This window comes from Pongo abelii, chromosome 11 (genome assembly GCF_028885655.2).
Source record: "Pongo abelii isolate AG06213 chromosome 11, NHGRI_mPonAbe1-v2.0_pri, whole genome shotgun sequence".
NCBI classification, from domain to species: Eukaryota; Metazoa; Chordata; class Mammalia; order Primates; family Hominidae; genus Pongo; species Pongo abelii.
Window position 1 is genome coordinate 122,360,970 of NC_071996.2, and position 6,000 is coordinate 122,366,969.

Consider the following 6,000-nt stretch of genomic DNA (forward strand, 5'->3'; position numbering starts at 1 on the left):
CACTGCGCCTGGCTAATTTTGTATTTTTAGTAGAGACGGGGTTTTACCATGTTAGCCAGGCTGGTCTCAAACTCCTGGCCTCAGGTGATCCGCCTGACTCAGCCTCCCAAAGTGCTGGGATTACAGGCGTGAGCCACTGCGCCTGGCCACTCCAGCACTATTTATTGAAAAGGAAGAAAATCATCCTTTCCTGGGGGCATTGGAACATACCTTTATCATAAATCAAGTACCCATAAGTTTGGAGATCTATTCATAGACTCTCTCTTCTGCTTTACTTGTCTATCCTTGGACCAATACCATATTGTTTTAATTATAATAGATGTATAATAAGCCTTGATATCTAGTAAATAAGGCTTCCAGCTGATTTTTCTTCAAGATTGTCTTTGTTATTGTGACTCTTTGATTTCCACATTTTTTTTTTTTATTTCCACATAATTTCTTTTCTTTTCTTTTCTTTTTTTGAGGTAGGGTCTTGCTCTGTCGCCCAGGCTGGAGTGCAGTGGCGTCATCTTGGTTCACTGCAGCCTCCACCCCCCAAGTTCAAGCAAGTCTCGTGCCTCGGCCTCCCTAGTAGCTGGAATTACAGGCGTGTACCACCATGCCTGGCTAATTTTTGTATTTTTCGTAGAGATAGGGTTTTACCGTGTTGGCCAAGCTGGTCTCAAACTCCTGGACTTAAGTGATCCGCCTGCCTCGGCTTCTCAAAGTGCTGGCATGAGCCACTGCTCCCAGCCCCGTATAAATTTTAGAATCAGCCTGTCAATTTCCATTGAGACATCTACTAAGATTTTGGTTAGGGTTACATTTAATGTAGTAATAAATTAGGGAAAAATTAACACTCTTGAGTTTTACAATTCACTAACATGGTTTTTTTTCTCCATTTATTCAGATTTTCTTTAATTTTTCTCAGTAATATTTGCTGGTTTCATGTGTAGATCTTGAATATCTTTCACTGGATTTATTCCTGGGTACTTGATTTTTTTGATGCTATATCAGTAATATTTTAAAATTTCAATTCCAGTTGTTATTGCTCATATATAGAATACAATTAATCATTAAAATACTGACCCTTGTATCTAGTGACCTTGCTAAACTCATTGTTCTTTCTGTCTAGTACTTTTTACTTTCTGCATGCACAGTCATGTAGTCTCTTAATAATGAACAATTTCATTTTCTCCTTGCCGTACTTATACCTTTTGTTTCTTTTCAGTTCAGATCCCAGTATAACTTCAAAAGAAGTAATGATAGTGACATTCTTGACTTGGTTCTAATATCAGGGGGATATCTTACAATACCTTATTACTATTATGATGCTTGATGTGGAGGGTGTCCAAGCCTGAGTAGGGGTGGGAAGAGCATCTGCATAGGATGTAGGAGCCTGAATGGGGTGAGGAGGTCATCTCCATGGAAGGGCGATCCAGGACAGGGTGTCAGAGCTCAGAAAGATGGACAAGGACATCTACATGTTAGGTGGTCTTGGGTGGTATGTTGATGCACCAAGAGGGAAAGAAAATGTTCGTATGTGACACAGGTGTCAGGCCCCAAAGGAGTGAGGAGAGCTTTGACATCAGGGATGACCCAGCAGAGAGTGTCAGAACCCAAGTGGAGTTAGAAGAACATTTATAGACGTTTTGGGAAGGAGGGAATGTGGCAGTGACAGAATATTGGTAACATGCAAAGGGATTTATATAGTGAGGAAATGGATTGAAGAAAATGGGAACTAGGTTTCTCACTATTGGAGAAAGAAGTTAAAAATATGGGCTGGTCACAGTGGCTCACGTCTTAATCCCCATAATCCCACCACTTTGGGAAGCTGAGGTAGGATCACTTGAGCGTGGGAGTTCAAGAACAGCCTGGGCAACATGGTGAAACCCCATCTTTACAAAAAATAAAAATAAGCTGGGTGGGATGGCAGATGCCTGTAGTCCCAGCTACCTGGGAGGCTGAGGTGGGAGGATGGCTTGAGTCCAGGATATCAAGGCTGCAGTGAGCCATGTTCATGCTACTGCACTCCAGTTTGGATGACAGAGAGAACCCCTGCTTCAAAAAACAAAAAATCCACCCCCTCCACCACCAAAATGGAAAGAGATGAAACTAGAGTGAATGCTGGAGTATTGGATTAGAATTAGAGGTATTAGTGTGAACTTAAAGTTTTCAGTATACATAGATGGATATAGAAGTGTGTGTGTCTGTGTGTGTGTGGAGTATATTTCTTAGGTCTGTCCACTGAGTGGGGCTAGGAAGAGCAACACCCCAATAGCAATGAGCATATCTAGCATCCAGATCTTAGTTTCTAAATACCTTTCTTTCCTAACAGGAACCAGGGCTTCTTGGAGAAATGGTTGGTTCTAGGCCTGAAGGAAGGAAAAATACAAGATAAACCTAGACTACTTTACTGTGCCAGAGAATGAAGAAATGCTGAAAGAATAATATCTATTCTGTCAAAGAGACATAGAAACTAGCTTGAAGGAGCTCCCATTGGCCAAGTCTGAGACAATTTGAGCATTGAAATAAGGATAGTAACAGATTATAACACATTAAATAAAATGGGAATCCATGAATCCATTTGATAAAAATAAATTAATTAATTCAAAATTTTATGAGTAATTTTACTTAGTTTCAAAGCATCTTGCCAAGCGAAAAAGTGTGACTTTACAGTGGAGAAGCTAGCAGATACCATCTTCATCAAATGATCAAGGTTAAAATCACCAATGAAGAGACATAACAGCTAAGTGCAATGTGGGATCCTGGATTGGTTCAAGGAACTGAAAAATAACATTAGTGGGACAATTGGTGAAATTTGAATAGATGTGTAGACTATTTAGCAGTAATATTTCAAAGTCAGTTTCTTGTTTTGATCATTAATTACATTGTGGTTGGCAGGAGAAAGTCCTTGCAATGCACTGAATGTTTATATTCCCCTGGCCCCCAAATTCATTTGTTGAAATCCTAACCCCCAAGATGATGATATTAGAAAGTGGGGCCTTTAGGAGGTAAGGTTACAATGCAAAAATAGCTGTCTGTGAGGAATTGGGCCCTCAGCAGACAAGAAAGCTGCCAGGACCTTGATCTTGGACTTCCCAGCCTCCAGAATTTTGAGAAACAAATTTCTGTTATTTATAAGCCACCCAGTTTATGCTATTTTGTTATAGCAGCTTGGATGAACTAAGACATTCTTTGTGGTAGGAAATGCATTCTAAAATATTCATGAATAATGAGGCATCGTGTTGGCAACGTATCCTCAAACAGGTTAAGCAAAAATGTTCTTCGTACTGTTTTTTTAAAAAAAGGAAAGATATAATTATTCTGGACTTGGGAGAATGTTTATCTGATGTGCTGGTGCATGAAGCAGGGAGGGCTGCATTACTTCCTGGAGGAATGAAGTCTTACCCAGAATGATGCTTTTACTGTAATCTGTGCAGGCTCTAACTGTGAATTCCTTGAGTGTGGGGCCTGTGTTATTTAAAGGTGAAAGAATAGGCTTTGTGGGGCCTGAAGGTTATACATTCAGGAGGGCTCTTCTTAAGAAAGAGATTATAAAATTACGAGTATAATATTAGGCAGTAAAATGATTATTTAGTACAAGAAAAGAAATCATGTCAAATTATAAATTCTATAAAGCTCACAAATATTGCAAACACCACAAAATCCAGAAAAAAAAAAAAAACCGTCTTTGATTGGTTAACTGCTTAGCCTATCCCTCTATAATACTTTTTGGGTTTTCATTTTTTTTGAAACAGGATCTTGCTCTTTGGTCCAGCCTGGAGTGCAGTGGTGTGATAACAGATCACTCCAGCCTCAACTTTCTGGGCTAATGCAATCCTCCTATCTGAGCCTCCTGAGAAGCTAGGTCCGCAGGTGTGCACCACCATACCTGGATAATTTTTTAATTTTTTTACAGAGATAGGGCCTCACTATGTTGCTCAGGCTGGTCTTCAACTCCTGGGCTCATACGATCCTCCTGTCTTGGCCTCCCAAAGTATTGGAATTACAGGTATGAGCCACTGTACCTGATCTGTAACACTTTTTTTTTAAACACATTTCTTGGCTTCATACTCTGTGATTACATCTTCATATGATATCAATTTGATAATATCAGCATCTTAAACTAGAAATACAATTCAGTCTTTCCTCTAGAATGGGCGATCAAAATTTGTTTTTAAAAAATTATTATTCATAGCTTTAAAAAATTTGCTTTGGTTTCAAAAACTCATTGATAATGTTAGATAAATGTTTAAGATTGTTATCTAGTTTGGGAAACCGCTACCAAGTTTCTTCCATATATGAGCTGTATGACTTAAAGACATAACCGAATATATTCCTGACAAGTAAGAAGTTCCATTTTTGTGTATGAGAACTGAATTCTCCATGTAAAATTTTACGCACCCAATAATTAAAGGAGCCTTCCACAGATAAGTATCTGGCTCCACACATTTCAAACCTTGTTTGCCTTCCTTACTCAGACACTTCTGGTGCTGGGCATTGTAGGACATACCCATTTTGCAACACAACCTCTCATCCTACTTTGCTTCATGATGCTGGGTCAGGTGGCAAAGCAAGTAGGCACTGGTCATATCCCTAGAAGACACTCTCATACCAGTATATCAAGCAATAATTAACTACACATAGGAATATTTGCAGAATATACAACTAGAGCTCACTGTATAGATTGAATGGTGGCCTCCCAACCTGTAGAACCTAACCTGTAGAACCTGCAAATGTGACCTTACTTGGTAAAAGATTTTTGTAGATTTAATTATCTTGAGATAATGATCATCCTGGATTTAGAGTGGGCCCTAAATCTAGTGACAGTTGTCTTTAAAAATCTTTTTTTAATAAAAAAATTTTTTTTTAGAGACAGGCAAGAGAGCCACAGAGGAGAAGGTGATGTGAAGACAGAAGCAGGGATTGGAGTGATCCATCTACAAGCCAAGAAATACCAATGGTTACTGCCAGCCACCAGGATCTAGGAGAGTAGCATGGAACAGATTTTCCCATAGAGCTTCCAGAAAGAACTAACCCTGTCAATACTGTGATTCTGGACTGTGAGAGAGAAATTTCTATTGTTTTAAGCCGTCAAGTTTGTGGTAATTTGTTATGGCAACCGTAGGAAACTCATCACCCAGTAAATCCAAATTAAACATTATCCCAATTTTTGCTTGATACCAGAAATGGCTGTAGTGTTTCAACACCCTCTAGCATAAGAGAATTGTAACAGGGGAAGCTGGTGTGGAAACAGACAGCAGTCTGAACCAGTTTGGACAAAAATACTGGTCTTGCAAATTTTAGAAAAAGCACACAACCTCTGAACACATGACTAGGGCCCCTTCCAGGACCTTAGAAGGGGCCCAGCCAAGGGAGAGTCCCTGAAGCTTATGTTTAATACATTTTACAGAAGAGCTGCCTCGGCGTAGGAAGCAGTGTAGTGTTGCGAAGATAAGCTCTGGAGCCAGACACCCTGGGTTCAAATCCCAATTTTGCAACTATCTAGCTGTTGACTTGAGAGAAGTTACTTAGCCTTTCTGCGCCCCAATTTCTTCCTTCGTAAACTATAAATGGCAGTAGCACTATCTGCCTCATAGGGTTGTTTACCTGGTGAAGTAACATGATACACATAAGGCACATTGTATACCTATATCTCTATCTATCTATCTGTCTATCTGTCTGTCTGTCTGTCTGTCTATCTATCTACTTATCTATCTATCTATGTCACACACAAAGAACAGTATATGCCCCATGGTATGCACTCAAGATAACCACTTTATTATTTATTCAACAAGTGTCTGTTCTCTTCTTTGTGTCCACATATATTCAGTGTTTAGCTCCCACTTATAAGTAAGAATATGTGGCATTTAGCTTTCTATTTCTGTGTATATTCACTTAGGATAATGCTTCCAGCTCCATCCATGTTGCTGCAAAGTACATGATCCCATTCTTTTTATGGCTGCATAGTATTCCATGGTGTATATGTACCACATTTTCTTTATCCAGTCCACTGTT

At 39.4% G+C, this 6,000-nt stretch overlaps 1 long non-coding RNA gene across 2 annotated transcripts in view; it reads left to right on the forward strand.

The window, feature by feature from the left end:
- The window catches only part of LOC129058131 (uncharacterized), a 29,808-nt gene extending 24,636 nt beyond the window's left edge, over nt 1-5,172 (forward strand). Inside the window, exon 2 of one of the 2 annotated variants that reach the window (XR_008523020.1) lies at nt 4,856-5,172. This is a non-coding gene — a long non-coding RNA (uncharacterized LOC129058131). Of the gene's footprint in view, nt 1-2,317; nt 2,584-4,855 lie in introns of those variants that run through there. The other variant, XR_008523021.1, reaches the window with a different exon arrangement.
- Nucleotides 5,173-6,000: the final 828 nt, after the last annotated feature.